At 33.1% G+C, this 16370-nt stretch overlaps 1 pseudogene; it reads left to right on the forward strand.

Annotated features, from left to right (window-relative positions):
- The first annotated feature begins 373 nt into the window (after positions 1-373).
- The window catches only part of LOC132026478 (large ribosomal subunit protein eL42-like), a 78388-nt pseudogene continuing 62391 nt past the window's right edge, over positions 374-16370 (forward strand).

Here is a 16370-nt window from a genome sequence, read left to right on the forward strand (position 1 = left end):
AAACAAAATGAAGAGAAATAAATGAAAAAAAAACTGGTAGAAAATATGTCACCAAAAAATTGAAAAACAATAACTAATTTACTTTAAGTTGCGTTGAATCCTACAGTAGAATAATCTATTCAACTTAAAATTCTATTAAAAATGTTACACAGGTCATAATCACCAGACTGAAAATAGATATAATAAACTGGGAGGGTTTGGGGGAATGGATAAGGAGCAGAAAGGGAGAAATGAGAAATGTGAATTCCATTTAATATGCTTGCAAACATTTCAAAAATCACATATGTATGATTTTTATATCATATATATATGATCAATTTATATAAATTTACTATACAAATAATGAAGACGAAACTCAGACACTTTCAGGAAAATGAGTATGAAGGAAGAAACCGAGTATGAGCAGCTCCAAAAGGGTAAGCCATATTTGGAGATGGTGAGTAGTTCAGACTGACAGCCTTGCAGGGAACATACAATGAAGATGTGGGAGATTAGCTGCAGGAAAGTAATTGGCAACTCATTACAGAGGAATGTCAGATGACACAGGTACAAGAGTTTCAGTTGATCTTGTAGTTGGCAGAGATTTACATTGAAATTGAGATAGAAGAGATAGGGCTGGAATAATAAAAGTTCAATCTTGGGGAAAACAACTGGAGAAAAGGTGCAAGAAGCAGAAGCAGATAGTGAGGTGATAGTTTAATCATATTATGGTAAAAATAATGGCCAGATGTTTAGGGTGATGCCACTGTATTTATTGACATGCTGTCCTTGAAAGTGATATTTATAGTTTATTTTGTTTTGTTTTGTTTTTTGAAAGATATTTTTAACATAAGTGATGTGGTAAAGAAAGTTTCAGAAGACTAAAAAATCTTGGGTACCATCTTTTCTGATAGCTGAATAATATCCCTCTGTGTATATGGACCACATCTTTTTTATCCTTTCATCTGTTGAAGGTCATCTTGGCTCTTTCCATATACACAATGGAATATTACTCAGCCACCAGAAAGGATAAATACCCAACTTCTGCATCAACATGGATGGGACTGGAAGAGATTATGCTAAATGGAATAAGTACAGCAGAGAAAGCTAATTATCATATGGTTTCACTTACCTGTGGAACATAAGGAATAGCATGGAGAACATTAGGAGAAGGAAAAATGAAGGAAGGAAAATGGAGGGAGAGGAACCATGAGAGACTATGGACTTTGAGAAACAAACTGAGGGTTTTAGAAGGGAAGGGGGTGAAGGGACGGGTTAGCCCAGTGATGGGTATTAAGGACGGCGTGGATTGCATGGAGCACTAGGTGTTATATGCAAGCAATGAATCATGGAACACTAAATCAAAAACTAATGGTGTATTGTATGGTGACTAAAATAACATGATAAAAAAATAAAAAAATAAATAAAAACAAAAAAATCTTGGCTTCCTATGACAGCTGCAACTATCTCAGCATGGTTGGATGTACAGTGTAGGAAGAAAGAAGGCCACACTCAGGTAGAACACACCTACTATGGTCGTGGTAGCAAGATTACGTAGCTGTGCAGAAGACAGTGGATTCCATTCTAGCGACAAAAAGACGCTGAAATTCCTTAAGAAGAGCTTTTTATTTAACAAAATTTGCTCTAAAAACATGTAAAGATTAGGTTAGAAGTAATACAATAGACCAATGCAGCAACTCTCTTAAGAGTCCCAGAGGAAGATGGTCAGAGCCTGGACTAAACAGGTGACGGTAGTACTAGAGAGAAAGCAGATACGATTTGTGTAAAGGAAACGCAATCAAGAGACTCTCCTTGTTATCTAGCTTGAAAAATTACTGATATTGACTGTTTCATCTGACAGAGAAAATAGTGTGTATTAATAGTGAGTTTTTACTTAATTTAAAATAGCCACTTTTTTTTCCCCAGTTTTGTAAACTATATTTAGGTGTCATGAAACAAATGTGTGAAGAAATCTGTATTACAGGCAATGAACATATTGAATAACACATTTCACCATAAACACATTGTACTTAAAAACATCATTTCACACCATAAAATTGATCAATATGCTAATTCAAGATAAAGCTTTAACTCAAAAGTACCTCTTAACTTTCTGAATAATGCATGATCATGTGGCTCTATTGTATGGACATGTATGGGGAGTGCGTATGTTGGTGCTGAATGCTTTATTTGACCTCATGTTAAACTGTTAAGTATAATATCAGTTCTTCAGGCTTTTCAAAACACCATAACTCATTGTGTTAGCCAGATACAGTTTAGGATACCCTGCAGTGACACCAATCATGAATTTCAATTGTTTAAAACATGGGGGAAAAAAAAGTAAAAGTATATTTCTAAGGCTATTAATTCATCTCAGGTTTTCCTCACAATGAGACTCAGGTAAATGGAACTTCCTCTATCTAGAATATGGATGGTCATCATTGCAGAAGGAAGGCTGTATACTATACATTGTTTCTTAATAGCCTCTACCTGAAAGTTTCATTTGTTCTTTGCAGCATATTTCACTTGTAAAAGCAAGAAGTAAGGACTTTTAACATGCATATAGGGATATATAATCCTGCCATGCTCTCAGGAAAAAAATTGGAGTTAAAGGTCAACCAAACTAATATATACCACCATAATACATTAATTTTCCTTTCAATGAGAAGAGATTTTGATAAGTAAAAGAAGAAAAGAAAGTCCTGGTTGAAGTTGAACAAAGTTTCCATCTATGTACTTAACATTAGCACATTTAGGATAAGTACACTCAGTAGCTGAGATTTGAATGAACATTACATGTAATGTCACCTTGGCTTTATATAAATTTTAATTAAGGTAGAAATATGGAAGAGAATAGAACTTATGTCTCATCTCAAAAGTCTTTTAAAACACACTTTAGTCCTAGTTGCTAAAAAATTTTATTACAATGTCTGAAAACCAGAAAATCTAGTGTACGTACCTGCCCTAATTATGCTCTAACAAGACCATCCAAAGTTTTCCTGTGTTCCTTCTATACAAGTTACTTAACTTCCAGTTTTTGATGTCAGGTCTGATCTTAATGACTTTGGGCTTCTCAAACAAGCCATTTGTATATTTTATGTAATGGGCAAGCATATATCACATTTTAATATCTTTATAAATTGTAAAGAGAAAACTTCTCCCCAAAAGATTAAATTTAAAATAGAATCTGAACAAAGGTATTTATATATTATTATCTGAAATAGTTATTTTTGAAGTTTTGGTTACTATGCTCTCAAGAATCTCTGGAAGTAGAATGATTGGTGAGAAACAAAACTTTGCATAATGTGCTGCAGCATACCAATAGGCATCTGCCTAATTTTATTTTATTCAGGTCATACCATAAGTAAAGAAAATCACAAAGAAAATAAAAATAGGCACTGTCTTCTTCTTTCAGCTAATGTGCATCTTCCTCCAAAAAATAGATGCATTTGTTAGTGAGAAGACATTTAAAATCCTGAAATATTATTTATGTAATGATATTAATAATTCCAACCATATACTGAGTATTTTCTGGCTACCTGGCATGATATAATAAGTATTTTACATATGTATGTTATTTAAAATGTGTATGAACACCCTAGGGTTAAATGTCACATTTTAGGTTTCTATAACTGCTTCTATACATATATAAACACACACACACACATATATATCCATCCTTCAAAATGTGCAATTCAGCATTTTTTAGTGTTCTGACAAAGTTGTGCAACCATCATCACTACTTTTCAACCATTATCATCACACCCCAAGGAAACTTCATACCCATTACATGAATAATATACTCTATTTTGTGGCTATAATATTAATTTATTCATTCATCAATGATGGACATTTGGACTGGTTCTACTTTTCACTTATCTTTGATGATGCTGATGTGAACATTTGTGTTTAAATTTTTGTGTCAACATATGTTCCTGATTTTCTTCATATACACCTATGAATGGAATTTCTAGATGGTTTGGTAACACTGTATTTAATTTTTTGAGGAATGGCTAAATTGTTTTCCATGTTGGCAACACCAATTTATATACCCATCAGTAATGTATGAGTTTTGTCAAGTCTCCACAATCCCCTCAATACTTGTTAATGTCTGTCCTATTGATTATAGCTATCCTAATAGAAATGAGTCAGTATCTCATTGTCATTTGAGTTTCATTTCAAAAATTAATGTATTTTCATCTGCGTATTGGCCATTTACATATTTTATTTGGAAAAAAGTATATTCAATTTCTTCAGCTATTGTTCAAATAGAATTGTCTTTTTATTGTTGCATTATAAATGTTCTTTACATATTTTGGATACAAGTTCATTATATTTGTAATTTGCAAAAAAAATTCTTGTCTGTTTGTGGGTCGTATTTTTTATTTATTGATGGTATTCTTTGAAACCCCAATTTTTCCTTTTAATAGAGTTCAATTTATTTATTTCCTTTTTTTGCTTATGCTTTTGCTACCATATCTAAGAAACCATTGCCTAATTACAGACAAAGATGATTCACTCCTATATTTCTTCTAAGAGTGTAACAGTTATAGCTTTTACATTTAAATCTATGAACACTTTGAATTGATTTTTATATATGGTCATGAGTTAGGGGTCCAATACATTTCCCTTGCATGCATATGTACAGTTTTCCTGGCACCATTTGTAGAAAATACTATTCTTCCAGGTTGCCTGGCTGGTGTAATAGGTAGAGCACGAGACTCTTGATCTCAGGGTCAGGAGTTCAAGCCCCATATTGGGGGCAGAGTTCAATTAAAAACAAACAAACAAACAAACAAACAAAAACAGATTATTCTTTCCCCATTTAATTGTCATGGCATTCTTCCAAGATCACCTTCCACTTTTACATTTGAGCAAATGGAGACTAAGAGAATTAAATATAATGTCAAGAATGTCTTGTGGGGGTACCTGGATGGCTCAGTCAGCTAAGCACCTGTGTTTGGCTAAGGTCATGATCCCAGGGTCTTGGGATTGAGACCCACATGGGGGCTCTTTGCTCAGTGAGTCTGCTTCTCCCTTTCCTTCTGTGATTTCTCTTGCTTTCACTCTCTAATAAATAAAAATTTTTAAAAAATATGTCTTCTAATTGATAGAAACATATTTTCAACCCTGAACTCTGACTCCAAAGTCTTTTCATTAGAAGCTCCTGGGCTCTGGATGCTGGGGCTACGGGTGGCCACAGTACACTCCAAGTTATTAGACATCTCTGAATCTACCTACCATTTGAGATCTGTATCCTGAGTGTTTTTAAGAGTTCAACTACCATAATATAAGGAATTCATGATTGTTTTTGACATTCAAGGAGTAACTATATATATATTTATATTCATGTATTTATATATGGATACATATATAGTTTATATTTTGTAGCTTAAAGTATACATATGAGATATACATGCACACATGCATAGCTTATGTGTGTGAAAAATACTTACATATAGTACTATACTATATATTTTTTATTTTTTAAGCAATATTTAAGGATTTCAGGAAATTGAATTTTATAGAAACACATATTTGTCACTTACCATATATATTCCTGACAACATTACTATAGTTCACAGTACTCCAAACAGAGGAGAGCATGTTGGGAGACCTTACAGAATCATGTGTTTTAATAAAGTATTATAAATGCTCTCATATTTGAGTGCATAAATAAATGGATATTTACTGGAATTTGAAAGAACAATAACTGAAATTTTCATTATAAACTTTGTTTTTTATTTGAGAGATGACTAATTCCTTCAAAATATCCAAAAGTCATTTAATTCAGGAACATATTAGTATATATTTGAGTAATTGATGTAAGGTACATGATTCAGGGAATCCTTAAACTCAAACTTTGAGAATAAGAACATTACAAGTTATCATGCTTTCTGGTAGAAAGTCAAACTCTTGGGATAAAACTCTGAGAAAATCTGTTAAAAATAAAAATATCAATATATTTTAGTGAGGTTTGAAAAAATATTTAAATGAAAATTAACACAAATAATGGTTTCTGTATTGTGGTATGAAGTGTAAGGAATAGAAGAAAAAGTTACTGATATATATATATATATATATATATATATATATATATATTTAGTTTTTTCCTGTTATAAATATTTCTTCTCCATTTATATGGAGCATGAGAAGAATGGCATTTAGAAAACAAACTTCCCCCCACCGCCATGGTCCAATTGATTTTTCCATTCTCTGGTTAAGTTTTGTGTGTTTTTGTTTTGTTTTGTTTTGTTTTTACATTTAAGTTTAAAGTGGTGCTTTCCCACCCCCACACTGCCCCCTTCTCTCTCACTGTTCTCTTTCTCTCCCTCTGTCTTAGGTCAACTCTCCCTTTGAACCTCACACTCCCAGGTGTAAATGTACAATAATATTCTTAACTCAGCATTGTGAATATCAACATGATTAATATAAAAGAAAATTATTTAAAAATTCTGCATAGCTATCCAAATGAAATTTTTATAGCATCTATGACTATCTGAAAGTGTCTGGTCCACATGTTTCTGAATTACATTTTTCTCCACCTTGTTTGTTCACTGCTATCCAATTGCTTTTTTTTTTTTTTTTTTTTGTTTTTTTTTTTTTTTTTTTTTTTTTTTTTTTTTTTTTTTTTTTTTTTTTTATTTTGTTTTTTTTTTTTTTTTTTTTTTTTTTTTTTTTTTTAAAGATTTTATTTATTTATTTGACAGAGAGAAATTACAAGTACACTGAGAGGCAGGCAGAGAGAGAGAGAGAAGGAAGCAGGCTCCCTGCTGAGCAGAGAGCCCGATGCGGGACTCGATCCCAGGACCCTGAGATCATGACCTGAGCCGAAGGCAGCGGCTTAACCCACTGAGCCACCCAGGCGCCCTATCCAATTGCTTTTAACAGTGATTTGCACTGAGTATGGATTTGACAAATGAGAGAAATCTATGGGTAATATTTCTATTGTTGTTACTGGAGTTCTATTACTAGATAAAAACATGCAAATGATCAGTTATGCATATACTTTTGAGTCACTTGTATTATCTTACATTTCAATGTCAGCATATTGACATTTTATACTTTACAAAAATGAAAAATAAATGTAGGAAAAAGTAAGATTTTTCTGGATTATTTTAATGAAGTAGCTCTTCATGAACCCAAGTACCAAACACTATACTCATAATATGTCCATTCAGAATTTGAATGTTTGGTTATATTTGTTAAATCATCTGGCAGAAAGCTCCATTACCACTTTGTTTTCATCATTGATTTCAGGAGCAATAAATCAACTTAGCAATACTCATTTTTACCCACTTGGAGATCTACGCTAGCTCTTGAATCAGCAAGTGACCCATTAATTTAAGAGTCTCATTAGACATAATCAATAAAACTTCAGGGCCTTTACTAGCTCAAGAATCTCAATATTCAATGTCTCTGAACTCTGAAAGAATCTAGATTATTAATTTCATTTAAACTATATTTACTTGTAGATTATATGTTTTTTTTTTAATGTAAAAAAGATTTTATTCCAGGCATTTAAACCATATTAAAGGTATCATTCTTAACAGATTTCAAAACTTATTTAGCTATTTATATTATGCAAATGGATATAGGATATGGAAAATGAGAGCTATTAATTTTGTAATTTAAAGATATCTTCTAATATGAAATTCCATAAGCCACAAACAAAAATAATAAATGGTGAATAATGATGCTTAACCAACTGAGCTACCCAGGCGCACCTCTAAATGGTGAATAATGAAAGTAATTTCTCCTAACTCTTCTAAATATTAAAATGTGTCAAAACAACTAAAGAAAACCCTGGCTTTGAGCATTAACATCAACTAAATACATTAAATGAAATAAAATGCATATACAAAAGCTAAAATATAATATTAATGTAAAAAAAGAGAGCCCTAAGAAAACCTCAGAACAATGGCTGATGTAAGAGTTTATATGAAGTGACAGAAAAAGCCAAAGGCATTAGCTTCATTAAACTTGTACTTTGGAAATATTTAGCACATGTTAGATTCTGTAAGATATTATGATAAAATTTCTGAGTAAGAGTATGGAGCCCTTTAAGCTACCAATTAAAAAATACTTACCACAAATGAATAATAATCAGGTGGCTCTGGTGTTAAAACTGTCCCTGTCTAGCAGGGCAGAATGAAAAACTTAACATCTGATAAAGAACTACTTCTGTCCTGGTCCTTCTGCAGTTTCAAATTGTGTCACCTTAGTTTTTTATCATATGCTTATTTTTGTCTGAGACTCATTTTTTATCAAATTTAGCAATCACTTTTCTCATACAAGGAAATTTATGCACATTTTTTACATAAAATTTGACATTAAATCCCCACTGCCTGAGTTTGCAAATGCATCAGACATTAAGAGTTTTCATCATCTAGGGAATAATAATAAGAAAGGAGGAAAACCTTTTTCTGTTATTTGAAATAATCCCTTTGTGTAGAAGTAATTGATGCTGTATATTTAGTGTGTAGCTCCAGCAAATAGGGTTGCCGTTGAAATTTACGTTAGAATGCTAAAACTGTGGCACTCTGTGAAGACATCATAGCACACTATACTGGTACTTTTTTCATATTGGTTTACTCCTTTCAATGTATTTTTCCTCAGAGAATCTTTGAAAGCTAATTATAAAATATGCTATTCTAATGTTTACACACACTATTTTAATATTTACTGTATATTGTCAGTAGTTTTTCCTGCTGTGTTAAGTGGTAATATTTAAATTATATTAGCACTATAAGATGCATTATAAGTTTTCATAATTTTATGTTTGGAGCTGATTTAAATAACAACTGAATTCTCACTTTGTTAAAGGTTAATTTGAGCTGAACTCTAAAACTACCTGAAATTCTTGCAATTTTAAATAGTCTAATTTTATTTTTGACCCTTTTACAGTTTTTGATGTGTTATACTTCTTAATGGGTCAATTTTGATACACTAGTTTTATAAAATGTTACAGATTTCCTTGTAATTTTAAAGTTTATTGTAATAATATTTTTATAATCACTTTCAATTTTGGTTCTATTTTCTGTCCCATCACCAATTATACTTTTATTGTGTCTTTTGATTTTAGTCAAGGCAGCTGAGAGTTTGTTTCTTTTATTGCACTTCTCAAATAAACAGTATTTTATATATATTTTTCGTTTTTATCTTTCATTATTTTTCTTTTGATTAATTGCAATGGGACAACTGTTGAACAAATTGTGTCATGATCATTTAGAATGTGCTGTTTTTAAAGATATTGAGTTAAATTTATAATTGTTGATATGTATATATGCATATGTATATGTCTATAATTTATTTTTATTTCAATAAATATTTTATATTACTTTATTTTTTTAAAGATTTTATTTATTTATTTGACAGACAGAGATCACAAGTAGGCCGAGAGGCAGGCAGAGAGAGAAGAGGAAGGAGGCTCCCTGCTGAGCAGAGAGCCCAATGCAGGGCTCGATCCCAGGACCCTGGGATGATGACCAGAGCCGAAGGCAGAGGCCTCAACCCACTGAGGCACCCAGGCATCCCTTTATTTATTTATTCATGAGAGATAGAGGAAGAGAGAGGTAGAGGGAGAAGCAGGCTCCCCATTGAGCAAGGAGCATAATCCAGGACTTCGATCCCAGGACTCTGGGTTCATGACCTGAACCAAAGGCAGGCAGTTAACCTACTGAGCCACTCAGGCATCCTCCATAATGTATTATTAAATGACAAAAGTAAGAGAAGAATGCTGAGTAAAAAGAAGGCTGTTGATGAATGACTTTTGAATAACTTTGAAAATCTTGATTGCCTTTTGAATATATATATATATATATATATACATATATATATATATATATGAAGATTATTAACTTAGTCCATTTACTTTCATATAATAGTCCCATAACACTTTTACCACAAAACAAATGTGAACAACTTTTGCCAATACATAAAGTTTTGTTATTCTTAACAATCTCAATCTCAAATAAAACTAGAAGGGATGAAAAAAAAAAAAAAAGAACAATTTCAAGGACTCTTTGGCTTTTGAACCAGTAGATAGATAATCCTCAGCTGAATGGGTACCAGATTCTGAGAGATAAGGAAACTCTCACCTCCACCTCTCAGAACCATATGGTCCTTCTACAGCCACATCTTTTTGCATGCTCTTTCCCTTGACAGACATGCTCTTAACTTTAATGTGCTCTCATGTCCTAGATTTCACTTTCATAATATGATTTTGAATGGCTGGTTTATTCATCAAATAGCATGGTTTCTTAGTTTTTTAGATTTGAATCAATTGGTCTGCATGTCATAAATCACAAAACAGCTTATGGATTGTTTCTTCTATGTTCCAGGGTCAACTGCTTGTCAGGTCATCTGTGCTGAGGGTATTAATTTCTTGTTCATTCCAAAGAAGCAATGGGCAAAGATTTACCCAGAATTGTGCTTCCCAGATAACTGGTATGAATTTGTAGCTCCAATAAATGACTTATTATAAAGTCACTCTGAAAATAACTGAGTGACAAAATGAAGTTAAAGTAGTGTTTAAGGACTTAAAACCAATTTTGGTCATGAAATTGGAGAGGGTATGTATTTGGGAAGAGAATTATGTTAGGAGCCATTGCTATAAATTAACATTCTAAGTTACCTCAAATTTTCAAGAAGCATGAGAAAATAGGACTTTGTTTTCAAAATATACAAAGTTCAACAATATTCTAGGTGATTTAGGTATCCTTTCAGTAGAGAAAAAAAGAAAATGTGCTGTCCTTTCCAAGACTTAACCTGTCCTAAGACCAAAGCCTCTATATTTGAGCTGTGACATGACTTGAGTCATTGGATACATGTTTTGTGAATTATTTTAATTAGTCTTAAGATTTTAGGTCATTAATGACTTTGGGTAAGATCCTTGGCTTTAGTTTACCCTAAGTTTACAGAAATATTTAATTATTTTTGCTGCAAAAATACCTACTCAACATCCACAATACCCAAAAATTTACCCATCAAAGCAAACAAATTATTCAAGCCATGACTTTATAGCAAAGAAAAAAATGATGCATGCTCCCTGACCACTATTTCCTATGCTTGTTTTCATAATTTGAAACTCTCAAGTTCTTCTCATCATAATTTGGGGAGAATGAGCAGTATAAATAAAGTTGTTAAGGCTCTGGATACAAGTCTCTAGAATTGTCTCCTGATTTTTCAGTAAGTAACCATGTGAGCTTGGGCAACTCTCTGTGGCCTTCATTGCCTCAGTTTTCTCAACCATACAAACCAAATAATAGTACCTAACCCTATGGTTGCAATACATTTTAAATAAATTCTTTAAAGTAAAATTGATAGACTGTTTTGAAATCAATAAAAAGCTCAGTAAAAATCCAGTGCCTTATGATAGCAGAAACCTTTTAAATCTGATTTGCTTTTCTCTGACCTATGCCTGAAATTTTGAGGTTTCTTTTTTTTTTTAGTTTTATTTTAATTCCAATGTAGTTAACATACAGTGTTGTATTAGTTTCAGTTGTACAATAGAGTGATTCAACACTTCCACACATAATTCGGTGCTCATCGTAAGTGTACTCTTAGTACCCTTCACCTACCTATTTCACCCATCCCCCATTCACCTCCTGTCCAGTGATCATCAGTTTGTTCACTATAGCTAAAACTCTTTCTCTTTTCTTCTCTCCTTTTTTGTTTGTTTGACTTTTTGTTCTCTATATTCATTTGTTTCTTCTTAAATTCCATGTATGAGGGGGCCTGGGTGGCTCAGTCAGTTGGGTGTCTGCCTTAGGCTCAAGTTATGGTCCCAAGGTCCTGGGATCAAGCCCTGCATCAGGTTCCTGATTTTGCAGGGAACTTACTTCTTTCTCTCTCCCTCTTCTTGTGTCCTCTCTCTTGCTCTCTTTCTCAGATAAATAAAATCTTTAAAAAAATCCGTGTGAATGAAATTATATGATAATGACAATAAAAGATAATTTTTATTGGTATACTTGCTATGTATAAGCTTAAAAATGTAAATTGATCCCACATCACTTGGTCCTACTTTATTATAGCTTTTGGATTTCATTTTCTTTCCCTTTAGCTTATTAAACCATCTAATATTCAATTGTATTTATGATGTCAGAAATATGATCTAAATTTAACTTTTTCCAAGTGAATGACAAATTGCTGAGGTTTTTGCTCTAAAGAAATTTGAAGTGCAGAGTCAGATCTCAAGAAGTCATTAAAAACACACACAACCACACACATTACCCTCCCTTCACACACACACACACACACACACATACACACACACACACTTGTGGATACATGTGCGAAAGCAGAACTTAATACACCAAACTGGAAGACAATCCATGAACATGAATACATGTTTTTTATAATTCTTTCTATTTAAACCTGATAACTAAATTGTATTATTTCTCTTAAAGAAGAAAGAGTCATATCTTAGGGGAAATACATATTCCAATCAAAAAGATTATCCACTTTCTTCATTAAAAATTAGATCTCTAATTTAAGTATTGTTAATAATAAAATAGGTTTTGGGGCACCTGGGTAGCTCAGGGTGTTAAACCTCTGCCTTTGGCTCAGGTCATGATCTCAGGGTCCTGGGATTGAACCCAGCATTGGGAATCTCCGCTCAGCAGGGAGCCTCCTTCCCCCTCTCTCTCTAGCACCCTCTCTGCCTACTTGTAATCTCAGTCTGTCAAATAAATAAATAAACATCTTTAAAAAAATAAAATAGGTTTCAATCCTTTTTTTTTTTCCCAAGGAGGAAAATGTCATAACAATAGTCTTTAAAACTTCTGCTTATAAATACACATGTGAGGATATTAAATCATGAACTATTTGACAGTTATAACCTCCAGTAAGGTTTGAGTCCCCCACGTTAAACAATAATAAATGATCCTGACCAAGAGAAGGAACCAGATGAAGGAACTTAGCCACAAGCAGACACTCATAAATCAAAGTTATAAAGTAGGCAGATAAATGAGAGAAAACTGGATAAGGGACAAGAAAGAACACTACAACAGCAGACCTCAGTATTGCTTAGAGACTGCAAACTCAGTTGTCCTCATGGTTTTTCTAAATGTGAGAATGCCCTGGTATTGCTGTGAATGTGGTTGACTCACTGCCTTCTCTTTATGTATGTAGCCTTTTACTTTGGCTTTTCTTTCTAAAATGAAAGCCCTTCCCCTTAACAACCCCAAATTCTTCCCATCATCCAAAGCCAATGCTTCTGTTAAAATTTTCATATAATTAATACTTTCTTATTCTAAATTCCAATAATAGATTACCTATGCCAATTATGGAATATCCTTATCTATCTTCCAGTTTCTTTTATCTATGGTTTATCCCCCTTACAGACATTGCAAAATTAAGAACAGAATATTACTTTTGTATGTTCAAATGCACAGTGCTTGATATATAATTGTTATATAAAGAGGGAATAAAAGCAAAAGAGATGAATATGGACTATCAGTAGTACTTAACATATATTATCATTACCACAGGAAGTATATAAGATTATGCACAACTATAAAAATTCTTAAGTGGAATTGGGTCCAAAGAGGTTAAAAATGTTGATTAAATATATTAGCGAAATAAGAATTTAAACTTAGGCCTATTTGGTGAAACTTCCTGCTCAGTTGAGTAGATATATGATAGCTAAATAAATTTATACAAAAAAGGGCAGATTAATGAATTAATATTAATTTAGATAGGTTTCCTAGTAAAATAATGTGGCTTCTACTCCCCTCCTTTTGATGTTCCATTTCTCTTTATTGGAGAGATGAAATACAGTTGAGAAAGCATGCTCATAAAATTTTTACATGGCACAGTACCGCTGTTTCTTGCTTCCTCGCCTCTGTGCATGCTATTCATTCTGTCTAGAATGTCATTCTTTCCCTTGTACAGCTGATAAATACCCACTCATTATTCAATATCCACCTCTGAATTCAATTCTTCTGAACTACAATCCCCATTGGCTTTGCGTTCACTAATAATCAAAAGAAAAAAAATCCCACTTTCCCATTTGAGTTACTACTGCACCCCGTGATTAACCTGGTCTCCGAGGCCCCTAAACTCTAATGGCTTCCCAGGCTCATGCATTCCCACCTGCCATTCTCATTCACAAGACCTAGCCTAGATGGTCTTCTATAGTTCCGCAAAGTGCTGAGCCCATTCCCAGCTTAGTGCTCTACTTTGACCTATTCTGTTTACCTGGAATACTCTTCAGGATCCTTGTCTTCCCTTCTCTAATGAGTTCTTCATACTTTGGTTTCCACTTGAATGCTACTTTCTCAGGGAACCATTTCAAACTAGCCAGTTGAGTCCCTTCCTGTCATTCACTTCTGCGTGTTTTTTCATCAGAGCACTTTCAAATATCTGTAATTATTTGTGTGTGTGTCTATTTGTTTAAAATTCATCTCTTCTATGGATGGCAAGATCCAAAAAAGAAGGATTACATCTATGTTGTTTGTTAAACTATGAACAAGAAATATTTATCATACACTTTTCTTTGGCCCCTGTAACAATTTATTTTTGGTGTTGCAGCACTCACTGTAAGTTCAAATGGGAAGCTGAATTCAATTTCAAAAATTATGATAATCAATTTTTGAAATGCATCTAGTACTTACATGGGCATTTGATATTCACTCAGAAGTTGGTTATTATCTGGATTAAACAAGTGATTATTCCTCTTCACCACCATCTAGCACATTCCAGCAATGAACCACACCCTTGGAAATAAAGACCAACCTGGAAGATGCCTGAGTTGACTGCACCTCCTCTCACATTGATTTGGACAGTTTACCAAACCTTGAATGGGCTAATATTTCAATCTGGTTATCTCCCAACCTACTCCCAGAGTCCTCCCTTGCCCCACCAGATTGCTATAGAAGCCTAGAGTGCCTCATGGCCAAAGTGTTGAAATTTCTTTTCTCGTATTCACTGGTTTTGTACAGCTATCTTTTTTCTTTCACAATTGTAGTAGTCTTACAGATGCGTGCATTTGGACAAAAATATTAAAAATGAAACAAAATTAAGTAAACACTCAGCTTGCTCCTCAATACTACTTGGAAAACCATTTGCATTATTTTCAGGAAATATCAACTAATTAACAAACAGACAAGCAAACAAATAATCAAACAAATAAGTGATCATTAATAAAGAATTATATTAGACAGAATAATTGCTCCTGGAAGATAACCATGTCTTAATATCTGAATCTCTGGAACCTGTAAATATGTTATGTTACATGAGGAAAGGGCAATGTTTAAAGACGTTAAGGTCAGGGAGATTATTTGTATTATCTTGGTGTATTTAATCTAGTCACCTGAGTTCTTAACAACAGAAACCCTTTCCTGGCTGTGTCCAGAGTGTTGAGACACCAGAAGAATCAGAGGGATGTACCATTCTGGCTTTCAAAATGGAAGGAGGTGTTAAAAGAAAAACTGAGGCATATTAAAAATTTCAAGAGTTTATTTAAGTATACATTGATTTAAACTGGGCAGTGCCAACTGCAAAGTGGCTAGGCATGCTCTAACAGCAGGAACTAGGGTACAAGTTTTTAAAGAGAAAAGACAGAAACAAAGCAAGAAAATTATTTGATTGCCTATAACTTAGGTGGTCACTCTATCTTAGAAAGCGTAGTTAACTGTGATTTATTATTTCTAAATTTCCTTTCCTACTTGGATTTTGGGTTACTTACACAGGCTACCAAGATATTAGAGATACCATGGTCTAATGTCCTCTCTATTTAATTGCTTTAATAGGAGTCATGAACAAAGTAATGTGAGTAACCTGTGGAAACTGGAAAATGCAAGGAAATGTATTTTCCTCTAGAGTCTCCAGAAAAGAACACCGTCCTAAAAGCATTTTGATTTTACCTTAGTGAGACCCATGTCCAACTTCTGAAATACATAAGTATAAGATAATTTTTGTGGTTTTGAGGCATTAAAATATGGTAAGTTTTCATAGCAGCAGCAGAAAATGATTACAAAATACATAATGCATAAGTAGGACAACAGAAGTCAGACAGAGAAAATTTTCGATTGTTCAGAAAAATGGGCTGAAATGAATAGAGTTAATTAACCATAAATCAATACACAACCTTATATTTAACCAAATTTTAACAGGATCAGAGGTATCTAATTTAGCAGTGATTCATGTAAAAAAGATTTTGGATTTCTGACTTCACTGTGATCATACTGGGAGTAAGAATTATGAAAATGCTCCCAAAGCAGCTAATGGATTTTAGATTACACCAGCTAAAATCTGGTAAGATTAGAGGTAATCAGGCTTCTCTCTTCCACAGTCTTCACATGACATCACATCTGTTGAACTTTGCACCATGGTAATATGTCTTATTTATTTGTTTAGTTATTGGAGAGAGAGAAAGAATGAGAGAG

Source organism: Mustela nigripes, chromosome 1 (genome assembly GCF_022355385.1).
Source record: "Mustela nigripes isolate SB6536 chromosome 1, MUSNIG.SB6536, whole genome shotgun sequence".
NCBI classification, from domain to species: Eukaryota; Metazoa; Chordata; class Mammalia; order Carnivora; family Mustelidae; genus Mustela; species Mustela nigripes.